The following is a 13,856-nucleotide window of genomic DNA, read 5'->3' as shown; positions in this document are numbered from 1 at the left end:
CAGCATGTCTAAACAAATGTTTAATCTTCAATAGTCTCATGTCAGTGCTAAATAACAAAACACAAACCTCCAATGGAATATGCTGCCGAAGTCTGTAGGCTCTGCCTTTCCTACGCTATCGACATCTGTTCACATCATTGATTGTGAAACTACTTCCTGTCTTTGTCCTTCACTGCATCTGACCAAAAGCTGAGACCACTGCTCTCTTCTATCTTCATGCGGATAACAACTCATTTTCAACTCAAATAAACATCACAAAGTACAATCTTATGTTCCTGTAGCAAATATTTAAAATACTAACAGATCAATATCTATAACAAACAGGAGAGACTATCTACTAAACAGTTATCTAGCAACCCTATGACAACATACACATACAATTTAAAACATGGATGCATCCATCTTGGACAACCTACATTTAAAAACATTCATATACAGGAGAGAAAGTAGGATATTGTGGAAGATGTAACGATGGAGTTAAGTGTCTCCTGGTTTATTAGCAGATTACTATCAGCAATAAAGATCAATAATGTATGGATATCTAGAAATTAAAGATGCTCAAAACACTGCAGAAAGAGGTCAGCTTGACTAAGCCTTCACGTCAGTCTTCAGGGAAACAAATGAGGGTACGTTACTGCCACAGCTTCTGCTTGACTGGGTTTTGGGTTTAAATCCAGTTATGTGGAAAGACTTGGGAACATCAAAGAAATAACTTTTTTTCCCCCCTCCTGAACACAAGTGAAAAGGCTTCTTAATAAATCATTTAAGCTGGATACACACTCATACAGAGGGAAAGAGAACAGAAATCCTCTAATTTCTGACTGACTCAGGAAGAAGGAATGATGCCTCGATTATACTCCTACTAACACAGAGGCTTTTAGAAAATTTTTTCACTAGGTCATAGTTTAGCTTAATTGCTACATCAATGTACATTTCAGGTTTTTAAGTCAGGGAGGCAAGGCAGAAATGAATCAAGAAAAAGGGCACGTCATGCCCCCTTTACAATTACAGTCATGATTTTTCCCATCTCCAACTGTGGAAATGTTATCTAAATTTCTCATTTTACTAACAAGACTAAGTGGAGAGACAAGATAAATACCTGTTACTTCATTTCCAGAGCTCTATGGCTCACTTTTTTCATTAGACTGATCACAGCTTCCAGTGGTCCAAGTGAGAGCAGCACTCCGTGCACAGGCTGACAAGCACACAAAGGAAGGGCTTGTGTTCCTCAGTAACGCCGGCTAAAGCGCGCTGAGAGCCAGACAAATGAGCAAAGAACAGGAAAAACTTACTTGCAGTGATGTGATGTTCTAGTAATAACTGGTACCAAGTCATAGCATCAACATGGAAGAGGAGTCTCAGCATTCAAGTACCTAATTCCTGTACCCATTACGTTAGCCGACTCAGAAATTAATTAGTAAATGTCATTAATAAAGGTGCATTTATGGATGTGTCTTTCTACGTCAACTATTTCAACAATTTCAAGATGACTTTTGTCTGCAGTTGTGGGCTAATTTTAAGCACAAAACTGTACTAAAATCAAATCACAAAATAATACTGATCGGAAAGGGATACTCCTGTAGTCAAGATACAAAAGACAGATCATTAACTTTTCTGTTAGGAATCATGGATTCTCTTCCCAGTTCTGCCATTGTTCACTGTGATTTCTTGGTTTATTTGTTCGAGATCAAGTGATCAGATTTGTCTAGTAATGTCACGGATGCAGTAATAAAATGTTGTCTGCTCTGAACATTACCAATGGTGTGACAATACTGGTTTCTGATAAAATTCAATTTTTCTTCAAAATGTTACAGCGGACGTGAAGGACTCTCCTTGGGCTTTTCAGCTTTAGACAATATTGCACTCCTGAAACAAGACAGCATGAGCATCACTGAAAAGAAACCGCATTTTTCCTCACTGTATTTTCCTCCAAAACAAGATTGTGGCAATTCGCCAGAGCTACTTTTCCAGTGCAGAAAAGAACTCAAAACAATAACAAAGAAAGAGGAGTATTAAAAACAACCAAACAAACAACTGCTTTATCTAGACTAAAGGGAAGGGAAGGAAAAAGCCACCAACACACAGAAGTTACCCAGTTAGCAAACAGCTGAGCAGCCTCCACTTGACACATCGGGCTGTTCCTGCTGCCTCTGGGCAAAGTGCAACCACTGCTCCCACCTGCGCTGCAGAACAAGGACAATTGTTTTGTGGCACATAAGTGACAAAGAGCAAAGAAAACCCCTGACCCAAACATCTCTGTCGCAATGCAAGGCGTGGTGCTTTTTGCAGGTCTGGATCGCAGGCTGGAAATTTATAATTTCCAGATACAAAAGACGGGTCAGTGGGCAAAGTAACTAATACAAGATCATGTCAAAATTAGATTTAAAGCTGTCCAAAGCGAACAATCGAAACAGCAAGAAGGTAAATAGAACTTTTTGCAAAAATGTTAAGGTACCTGAAGACATTAGCAGGATCTTGACTATGGAGGTATCACGTCTTTTCTAAATTCTCTCTATTTTTCTTTCATCTATGTCCTGAAATATGAGAAATCAGGGTGTATTTAGTCAGTAAATTCCATTTAGATTTTAAAAATTTAAAAGTAACTATCCACACAAAATTGCAAATACACCTAGTACATTAGTGATAGATCTTTTCAAATTGCCTGCAACAAGAACACCGGCATCATTCTTGCTATAGGGACGCTGCTGCCAGTGGCCTTTTGGCAGCGTTTGGACAGGTGATGTTCATTATTCAGGTCATACTGTCTAGAGTCAACATATCCCTGGTTAAATTGGCCTTTCCTGGCCAAAGTGCACTCCTCATCTGGCTTCAGCACAGTTCCTCCCACTTCTAACTGGGCTGACACCAGAAAGAACAAAGGAAAAAAAGTAGTCACAAGGCAGGTTAAACTGTTTTGACCCAGGAACAACAAAAATCTGTTCCAGAGCAGAGGTGGCTCATGGAACTGGTGAATTGTGTTTGCTTTGTCTTTTGGAAGCAAAACAAACAAACAAACCAACCACCAAAACCAGAGAAGAGTGGGAAAGAACTCATCCTCTCTAGAGCACCTTCAAAAATCCAGGCTTTGTAGTAATTCTGAATTTTGATTCAATTTAAATCAACACAGTTCCATAAAGGTTGGAATGGTTGCAGAGAATGGCAACAAGGGTTAGTTACTATACTTGATATTAAATCGAAGGATTTCGCTTCGCTGGCTTAGATCTATTCACTTTGCTTTTTTTTTTTTAATGTTCTTAACCTATGCTCAAATTCAGCTGCTTTCTGGTCAGAGTAACTAACACATGGGAGCACTGGGCACACTTGGGTGGTTACTGTGTGCAACTATTACTACATACAAAGCTCATTAGAAAGTTTCAGTTGGGATCTTTCCCATGCAAACCTTCTTGCTCCTTTCCCTCCTCTTCATACTGACTATAGATAACGCCTACAAAAACACTTCCTTTGGAGTAAAGTATTACATTACAACTCCTTCATACCAACCATCCCAGGACAGGCTGCGCGCTGCTCCCAGGACGCACCGTGTTCAGCAGGGGAGGTGAACAGAAGCTGCTCAATTAAAGTAGACTGCGATTAAATGACAAAAGATGTACCCATCATCAAACAATTGACAGGATCAATGCTTTCTGACCACATGCAGAACAAGGGGATATTTTTCAAGTTTTTGATCCTTCTGCATGAGAAGAGCGAGTCAGAAGACGAAGTGATGCATTGTTTAGAAGCAGAGTGCTTAGTTTATATTTAACTAATAATTATTAAGTGTATTGTAAGTAAGAAACTAAACAATTATAACTATCATCAATTATTTCTTAGTATAGATGTATTGTATGACAAAATTTCCAAAAATTGTAATGCATATGTAATAATTATGTGAATATAAGCAACGCAAGAGCATCCAGTTGCTGGAGCACTGATGGAGGATGATCTCCAGCGCTGAGAAAATGAAGAATGGTGCTTAACAGTCTAACTGACTCTGCTGTTAAGTTTGTTTCTTCGTTTCAGAGGAGAGAAAGCCCCAAGTACACAAGGCTGCCGCTGGGGACCGCTGGTGTGGGACTGGGTGCGATGGGTCAGGAGTCATCGCTGTATCCAGGGACCGCTCGGCTTCTATGTGGGGAATAAAAAGAGCTGTTCTAGCAAGAAGGTAATTTATAGGTTACAACACCGGACAAAATATACAGTCCATTCCCTGGCGAAACAAAGCCTGTAACACTTCTAGAAAAAAAGCATCACAGTAATGGATTATTTAAAGGCTCCAAGCAGAGCCTGCTTTGATGGAAACTAAGCAGAAAATTAGAGAAAATTGAAACAAAGATTTCATTTATACCTGTGGCTATGACAGTAGATTAAAAAAAAAAAAGATGAAAGGCTTCGAGTTCCACTGTTGCTTATCCTGAAGCACAATGGGCTCAGAGGGAGACGCACACATTTTTGCTCTCCCAGGGAGGACTAGAACATAAATTCTAAACTCCACAGACGATCCCTTTCCTTTCAAAACACAGCTAACATTTTTTCTTTTTAAGAGCAAATATCAAGAGGGTAGATGAACAAACTAAATATATAATAGATTTTAAAATGTTTTAGCACTGGAAACATTTGAGGATTTTTTTTAAAGAGCAAACTAAGAAGCATATCAAATCTAGTATAAATAATCCTTTAATAATTCTAAAGCCCTTCTTCCATGTTTATTGTGAGTGACAGGGCTTTCAAATACGAGACAGTGTAATAACTAATGTCTCTAATTACGGTAATTGAGTTTCTATAGTAGTTTTCAATTGAAGATACCAACTGCTTGACAAGAGATAAGGGATATATTAGGACTTACTCAGCCGAGCAGTCTATTGTCTTTGACGAATCTAGTCACAAAAGTGACAAGTGCATGAAAACAAGTCTAGTTTTTATAAGTGAAACACTTATTTTCAGGTGCTCATAAAATGAGTCCATGTTCTAATGAAGAGCAGAGATAGCGCTAGGCATGGGGAAAGCAGGTGGCTGTACAGAGGCTGTGTACATGTGCTGTATCTGAGTGGTAAACTCTACACAGAGATCCTGACAGGTCCATTTGTGGGATTTTTTTAACAGCTTAGAGGTTCTTCACTCTCCCAATGCAGCAATTCTACACAATGTCTCCACCTCCGTAAGGAAAATGTGCCTCCTGTGAGAACCTGCTTGCTTTCTTTCCACAGGATCATGGACTGACGCGGGTTCTTTAGGCAAAAGCATATTCCAAAACCAAACCAACCTTCTCACCTCTATCTGTCAGCCTCTGGAAAACCAAGCAGGAGGGTCTTCTGGAGAGAGCAGGAAGAAGAACGGCACAGGACAGGGCAGTAAGAAGCACTCGGGGCCCACGTTCCCCTGCTGTGCTCTGGCCTGCAGCTCCCAGCAGAGCTCACCCCACTGCTGGCCATGGGGTTGAGGTGGATCAGGGGAGGTTTGCTCAGACGCTGCGTTTGTCACAGGCACTTGTTGCTTCCTCCTGAGTTTGTCTGCCTGTCAGAACATCCCACGCATGATCAGTGTAGTGAAACAGTTACTGCTAATTGCCCTAAAAGTAAAAATCCATTTGTACGTGTTGTGGTGTGTCCTGCTCTTTTCATTCAGTACTACTTATCAAAACTACATAAGTAGCTCAATCAAATCAAAAACAGGCACCATCTGCCTCTCCTTCAGCTCCCTGAATTCTTTATTACCATGAAGCGGGTACTAGACATGGTTCTTGCTTTTTTTTTTTTTTCCTGTAAAAAGAATGCTTCTAAATTATACCGTATCAAAAGAAAACAAGATATGGACTAGTATGTGCCATTTCTAGCAATTCTAACCAATGCTGCTCTAACACAGAATATAACATTCTCCATCCCTATTACTTTGAAAATTCTACTTCCAGACATCCCCAACAAAACAAAACTGTCTCAGTGCTATTTTATCCAGCCTCCCAAAACAGGCTGTAGAGATAAGAGTTGAATATTATGGTCTTTGTTTTGGTAAAGCACCATATACCACATCTGTCTGAGTTGTGCCTTGTGAAACAATGTATCCTAAGCAGTAGCTGACCAAAAATATAGATGTTTTAAAGCAGAGGTGGATGAAAACAGTCCTATTGCGGTTTGTTTTCTTCTCTTGATTCAGCATTATTTACAGATAACTACAAACAATACTGAGATGAGGAAGAGGAAGCTGAGCTAACAAAGCATATGGCAGTAAGCAGCTTATCAGCAATACTTGTACCTCCTCGCTCAAGTTAAAGGCGAGTGAGAATTTACAGGATGTGGAAAAATAGATGACCTGGCAGCCCAGTGCAGCAACTGAGAGCACCAGATAAAATAACGCAACCGCTTTTTGGGTCAAGCTGTTTTCCTCCTATAGGATATGAATTCAGATTTGGAACAGAGAAAATAAATATACTAGAAGGTAATTTTGACATTTATCTAGGGATATCTCAGGCCTGGAGGATGCAATCCTATGAACAGCTTTCAGTACAGTGTTTTTGTATTTTTTAACCTCTGCTAAAACAAAAGGTCTGTACTACACAATTAGATCTCGCTGTTCCCCTGAAGCAATCACTTCAAGAAGTTTGAATTCTAAAACAGTAATACAAATAAGAATTGCCCTTTAGCATGTAAAATTGTCAAGACAATGGAAATTTCTGAATATATATATATATCTTAATATATTTGATTTATAGTCTGAAGCTATTTCTATAATCACCAACACTGGTTTTCTTAGAAAAAACAACTCTTGTTCTGTGCTGTCATATGGTCTTAGAAGGACACAGATGCAAACCACTGATTGGCTTTCTGTGCTAGTTTTTCACAGAAGGTTTACAGAGGATGGTTGTTGTTTGATCACCAATTTTACTTTAGTTATTAAACTACCAGAGCAGCAGGATACTTTCAGCATTAATGAATGCACTGACTATTTCAAAGCAAGCAAATTACTGACGGCTGCTATACAAGTTTCATCTTCAAATCCTGTCCATGCACTTTAGTTCCGGTCTGCATTATCTATTTTATTCTTGACCTGGCACTCTAAGAGCCCAAGGCTGCTGATTCCACAAACTGAGCCTAACAACTAAGCAATGTGAATCAGGCAAATATTTTTTCTCCACAGTAAACTGGCAGAAAAAAGAAGGACGTTTAGGATACCTTGGTACACAAACAAAATTGTTCTGTGTTGGTGTTCATGATCCTGTTAAATCAGCAAGATGTATGAGCCACCAAGCCTTCCAGGACACTATCTCAGAACCAAGCCATAGACAAAGGTCAGGAAAGTAGTAATGATGTTGCCCTGAAAAAATGTTGAGCAAGGAAGACTGCAGAATGGTTTGTAATTTAGACAATGTTAGATCAGATAGTACAGCCTTACATAAACACTGTTTTAAAAGCATTGTCAGAACCACAAATTTAGTTATTTTTCCAAATACTTATTTTTTGCAAATACTCATAATCATGCAGTTGTCCAAATTTACCCAAGCTGTAATCATCACTGCTGTTTCAGCTTTTATGAAATCTATTAAAGACCATTTTGTTTACAATGTCACTATGTACACATGTTAAGTGTACCTATGCGCAGGCACAGGTGTAAACTTTGGAAACCCAGTCCTAATTAAATTTCTTGCCTGCTAAACTCCTCTGTATACTCTACCTTGACATTCTTCCTCAATTCCCAGTGCTCTGCATACCATTTCAGTTACCAGTTCACTTTCTTTGGCATTTCCTGGGGCTTACAGGGAGGAGGAAAGAAACACGTTCATACTGGTTTGTGACTGCAGAAGAAAGAAATCGGTGATAAATTCTTGTACAGTTCTGGAGGATGCAAGATGGACCATGCCATTCCTCCACTGTAATGACTCATTATGCTAGCTTTTTAAAGAATAACATAACATCTGTTTCCTGCACTAAATAATGACAGTACAATTAAAAAAAAATAAATTAAAAAGGATATTATTGTGCAATTTGAAATCTTTAAGTGAACTAAAACATGACTTTGTTCCAGACTATTTTTATCTGGAATCAATACTAACACAGCTTTGGACTTAATTCTGGCCTTGGGTACAAGAACTAACTCAAAAATGAAAGATAAGATCTCCAGCCTGGTCAATAAAAGCAAGTACAACAGCAGGAAGACTTGTCGGGTTTCATCACTGGAGAAGCACACATGAAAACAGAGAAGCTCCTTAAACAGCTGAAGAATTGGCCCATAATCATCAGAACATCGTTCAGCTGTGGAACTTATTAATACCAACAGTTAAGCACATCAGGCATGTCGATTGACAGTGCAGATAAGAGTCCAAGTTAAATACTCATCAATGTAAGTGGACTGCAAAGTACATAAAAGTTTCAATTTCAAACTTTCATTAAATCCTCAAATTGTATGTATCTGAACTCAGCCTTTAAGGACACACATTCTTCAGGAGTTTCTTCATTTACAGGTGTCATGTCAAACAGGACATCTGACGAAATGGCAGTCTGATCTGGAAGGCTAATAGCCTTGGACATAAAGACGCCACCTTCTTTTTCCCTTCTGGTAGGTAGGCCTGAGGTAACAGATGTTGAGAACAAAGTGTGGTAACAATAAGAAAATAGGGATTAATGTTTAAAACCACTATGCAAAATGTCAAGAAATTGAGCACGAAAAATATTGAAGGTTGATTCAATTCTTATTCCGCACTACATCTCCCCACAATGGGTCACTGATATCAAAAATGCCTTAACCAGGTCTTAAAGGCCAAGCTCAACACTTTGCAAAATATCAGTACAAATCCCATCTACCAGGTGGAGTTTACATAGAATTTAAGAGGCCTGTAACCCTTGTGTCAGCTTCTTGCTCGGGGATCAATTTTTGCCTTAACATACAAAGCAAACTACAGTGAAAGAAAGGTTATTGCATAGTATTTAAAAGAAAATATGACATTCAGGGAAAAGGTAAATAGCATTGTAATCTCTACAGTCTTTACTAAACTAAAAATTAATAGGATGTCTATTAGTTCAGTCAAGAGAGGTCTGTATGCAAAACAAGTCCACAATTACACTTACTTTCGTATAAAATCCAAATTTGCTACATAAGTTTTAAATACCATCCCAAATCATTACTTCTGTCTTTGTTGTAAGCAGAAAAAAGGAAAAGAAGAAAAAACTCTATACCAATTTCACTCCCGAGCCCGATCCCAAAGCTGCCAAACCATGGGAGCTTCAGGGGCCACAACCAGCCAGAAAACGCCCGGCTCTCTTCCAGTGCTCAGACTAACAACATGAAACACAGGCAAAGAATCTGCCCGCTAATGAGCTACTTTAAATGACACAAAACTCATTATTGAGTTGACACCAGCTAGGTTTTGTACCACGTATATAAAAGATTATATAAAATTATGTTTTGGATTTACATGAAGGAGAAGAAATTTAGATTCTATTATATTTGTACAGTTTTGCAATGGAACTGTGTTATTTACCAAGCGAGTTTTCTGCCTCACACTTGGTGTAGTATCTGATCTGTATAACATCACTCCTCCTCATTAAATACAGGGAGTTCTTAAAAACTTGATATTTCAGAGAGTACCAAGCTTGATTTATGTTCTGGCATTGAAATAAAAGCTTAAGGTTCTGCACAGTCTACTAATAAACTACACAAACAACCCAATCAAAAGCATTTTCAGGAAAAGGAGAGACACTGCTCCAGTCAGGTGCTATATTTAAATCTCTCCTAGAAATTCAGACCCTTTTGCCACAACAAACATCTGTAGACGATAACTTAGTACAATCTACAGCTAGTGCCTGGGACATACACGTATCGTAAATGGTTTGCTTACTGGTTTTAACATACAGTGTCAGTAGCTCTACAGATTTTGATACTTTTTTCTTAAAATCTTCAGCACATTTGAATTTTTCTGCATGCTATTTCTCTTCTTTCCTGCAATTCAGTTGGTTTGTTTTAAATTCATTTCAGTGCATTTTAAAACAAGCTGATGTGCATTAATTTAAAGCAAAATTATATACTGCAAACTACCTGGCACATTTTGGATTCTTCTGTCCTGGGTATATTTTGATGGGTGTCTAGTCTGACTGGCAATTTGTGCATGGCATCCAACAAATCCACGCATTGATTTTTGACTGCTCATATAGGTGTTCATCGAATCAACGCAAAGTCTTTCACTAAGGCAGGCAAAATTCAGTACTGCAAATGTAGCACTAAGGGACAAGGGCCAGGAGGAGGAGTGAATGACCCGGTTGTGTCCTGCGCCACCATCCCCATGGTCCTGCTGCTCAGCACCGGCTCCTGGGGACATGAAACACTCGCCCCTCCATTCTTGCAGCCGGGTAACCCCAGAAAAGAACACAGCCTTCTTTTTGGTGTTTGATCTGAGTTACAACCCCCCAGTTTTGCAGTTATGGATACCTTCCTTGCTCCAAATTTCTAGCATAAATGATTTCTGAGTTTACAGTCCAATTCATAGCCATCACCAACCCCAAACTGAGAGTAACTGGCAAAAACACTTCTAGTCAATATTTTACTTGTAAGCTTTGCTTATTCAGAACCTGTTGGAAGCAACAGGTCAATTCTGGGCCGTGTGAGTGCACTAAAGAATACATATATCACATTTATTCTTTTTCCTTGAAGCACCCAAGAGGACACACACTTCAGTGTATGGATATGTTCTCACCAGCGAGGACAAGAAGATAGCGTGGGCACGTGCTAGAGCAGCAGGACTAGAAACAGGAAATATTTGCCAAGTTCCTTTTTCTTATAAAGACTTTCTGTATGATCTTCACAAAGAGCCTTAAGATGCCTTCTTTGTCTCACCCTGCTCATGAAAAAAACAGGAAAAAATACTTGTTGCCTAATCCACTACAATATTTTAAGACTTCACTGATTAATATTGTTAAGATGCCTAAATGCCAATTTTTGCTTTCAGGGAGGTACATACAACACATCATAAATTAGAATTTTGCTTTGGTATAGAGAAATTAGACGGTCTTTGGAAACAAGAGCGGAAGTATCATTTAGCTGCTGAATCCTTTTCATACTTCATGTAAAATGTAGAAAAGATCAGTTTTCCCTCCCACATTATAACCGCCAGCAAAATTCTAATCAGAACAGCGTTAGTATAAATTTATCAGCAGTGCATAGGTTAGAACATACAAATTATTATATTTCTTTTCACTGGAAGGAAAGTTGAATTAGTAAGACGAAATAAATTTGTGATGTAAATCTGGGTATCTATGGTGCTACTGGGCTGGAGTGGAGCACGAAGCGAAGCCAGCTGCACAAGAGACACTAATCTACCTCGGTAACTATTTTAAAACACTTCAGTACTGTACTGAAACACAAGTTATTTATTTGGGTAGAAGCGATGAGAATCTTAGTGCACACGCCTGAGGAGCTCACTGTAACTGTTCAAGAGAGCAGCTGACACTAGGATTAAGAAACCCTTACTTTTTTTTTGTTTGTAATCTACAACCCACATTCCCATTTCCTGTTTTGAACAGTAGGCAGATACCTCAGTTCCAGGAGAGGTTCTGGTACAGTTCACCTCAAAAGTGCGAGCCAGCCTAGTTACTCAGTATGGAGCTCAGCTGAGTAACTTCAACTCTGCTCAGCAGACAGAACTAAGAAAACGCATTGTTGGCCACTAGCAGCGGGGGGACAAAAGGCATATACAGGCATGCTCCGAGCAGGCTCTCTAACTGTGCAAGACTTCATGCAAATACTGACAGGAAAGGAAAAAAAAAAATCCTTTTACACATTTATGTAGTTATTCCTGTTTTGCACCTTATACCTTGTCTCTCAGGACTAACACAGTGCTTTTTTCTTTCCAAAGAATTACTAAAGCATGTTGTAAGGGATGACTCCCTCTTCTGTTGATCTCCCCTAGTCATATCACCCTACTTTTGACACAGCTTTTGCCAGGAGTAGGAGGAAACATTTTATTTAGCTCATCCTGATGCTGTGCTGTAGCTGGGCTCTCTGCGCTCTGTCAGCTCACAACTGGCAATAAACTCTCCTTCTCCTGCGTGTTACACCAGCGCTAGTCCGGACTCCTCTGTCATACACCATTAGCCAAGATGCTCCTGTCAGGAGCTGCTCAGAGGTTCCTATGCTTGACAGGAAAAAGCAAAGCTGAAGGGAGAGGTTTTGGGAGCTGGAGCAGGGCTGGGGGGCATCTGGGCTCATTACTCGCTTCGCCTTCTGAAACTGCATCCTTATCGGTATGAGACCTTCACCGGGCCCGCTTATTTCTGAGATTATCAAACACTTGGTTAAGGCAGCTGCTCACTGAATTGTCACCAAGCCAAATCCAAGTACTGTAATTTTATAGACTGAACAAAGTCAGCTTGGTTCTTCAATTGTGATTGTTCCTGGTTTTAGCCAATAGAAGTGAATCAATTAAAGTCTCCAAGCTTTCAGATATTATTTTGCACCTGTATGGAAAGCTGAACTGCTTTAAAGCTCAATAAGGTAACAAACACTTAGCAACAGACATACTGTGTTCCCATATGCAGTTCCAAGCAGCTTTCCTCAGTGCTCAGTGAGTGTCGTTAGGAAGTGAGTCTGCACCCTCTGCTGCTCGAGTGCTGGGCTTCTCCTGTGCACAATCCAAGTCATCCGACAGAGGCAGGTTTCCTGGAATACCAAAATAAAGACCAGATCTGTCCACAAATCAGCTACGTTTTTATGTGAGTTAGGAAAGACGAAAGAGTAAAGCTGAATTTCTCCTAAAAGGATGGATTTTTAAGTCTGTCCACAACACCTGAACTCCCTTGAAATTATACCAACTAAATGATGTTAAACTCAGTTCCCCTCAGCTCCAGAAGGACAGGGAACTGCTGGAGAGAGTCCAGCGCAGCCACCAAGATGCTGAAGGGAGTGGAGCATCTCCCGGGTGAGGAAAGGCTGAGGGAGCTGGGGCTCTGGAGCTGGAGAAGAGGAGACTGAGGGGGGACTCATTCCTGGGGATCAATATGGAAAGGGGCAGTGTCAGGAGGATGGAGCCAGGCTCTTCTGGGTGACAACCAGTGACAGGACAAGGGGCAATGGGTGCAAACTGGAACACAGGAGGTTCCACTGAAAGAGGAGAAGAAACTTGTTGGGGGTGAGGGTGTCAGAGCCTGGCCCAGGCTGCCCAGGGAGGTTGTGGAGTCTCCTTCTCTGCAGACATTCAAACCCGCCTGGACCCCTTCCTGTGGAACCTCAGCTGGGTGTTCCTGCTCCATGGGGGGATTGCACTGGATGAGCTTTCCAGGGCCCTTCAACCCCTGACACTCTGGAATTCTGTGATTCTGTAAACTACTCGCCTACAAATGAAAGGTTTCACAGCAAATCACATATCCTAACACTAGGAACGAAAGGTCATGTTTCTTAGTGAACTATATAAGCTTAACTCAGAATGCCACCTTAAGCATCCACTGATATTAACAGCTAGAAATGAGTCATATGGTTTCTATAAGGTATTTTAAAATATTATTGAAATTTTTACTTTTGTTTGTTTAAACACGCACCCAAGAATAGAATTTAAAAACACACATCATCCTCTTTTGTCTGCAGACTTTTTACTCTCTGATTTCTGGTTTTCCTCACGCAGTGGTTTGACAGCAGAGTGCTTTATCTGTGCTCAATGACAAACTACATTTCTACAATTAAGAATACTAAAGAAAAATCTTCTATCCGCCTATCCTGTACTTTAAATTATGGAGCTTTACCTTTCAACTAGTAATCAGAAGCCCCAGGAATATTGCCAGTTGTGTGTTTCTTGCATACCAGGCAAAATCTTCCTCTTTTATTTAGTTCCTTAATTCCATTTTCTGAGTTAAATTGAAGGCTCCACAAAATATTTATTCACAGCT

At 39.9% G+C, this 13,856-nt stretch overlaps 1 long non-coding RNA gene across 1 annotated transcript; it reads right to left on the bottom strand.

Moving 5' to 3' along the window:
• Positions 1-1,071: 1,071 nt before the first annotated feature.
• Positions 1,072-2,537, bottom strand: LOC136107145 (uncharacterized). The gene is made up of 3 exons (XR_010652245.2): positions 2,456-2,537; positions 2,093-2,183; positions 1,072-1,251 (listed from the first exon to the last, which is right to left on the bottom strand). It is a non-coding gene; the product is annotated as an uncharacterized lncRNA (long non-coding RNA).
• Between the last annotated feature and the right edge of the window lie 11,319 nt (positions 2,538-13,856).

This window comes from Patagioenas fasciata, chromosome 13 (assembly GCF_037038585.1).
Source record: "Patagioenas fasciata isolate bPatFas1 chromosome 13, bPatFas1.hap1, whole genome shotgun sequence".
Classification (NCBI taxonomy): Eukaryota; Metazoa; Chordata; class Aves; order Columbiformes; family Columbidae; genus Patagioenas; species Patagioenas fasciata.
The sequence above is the reverse complement of the archived record's forward strand: the minus strand, read 5'-3'. Positions and strand labels throughout refer to the sequence as shown.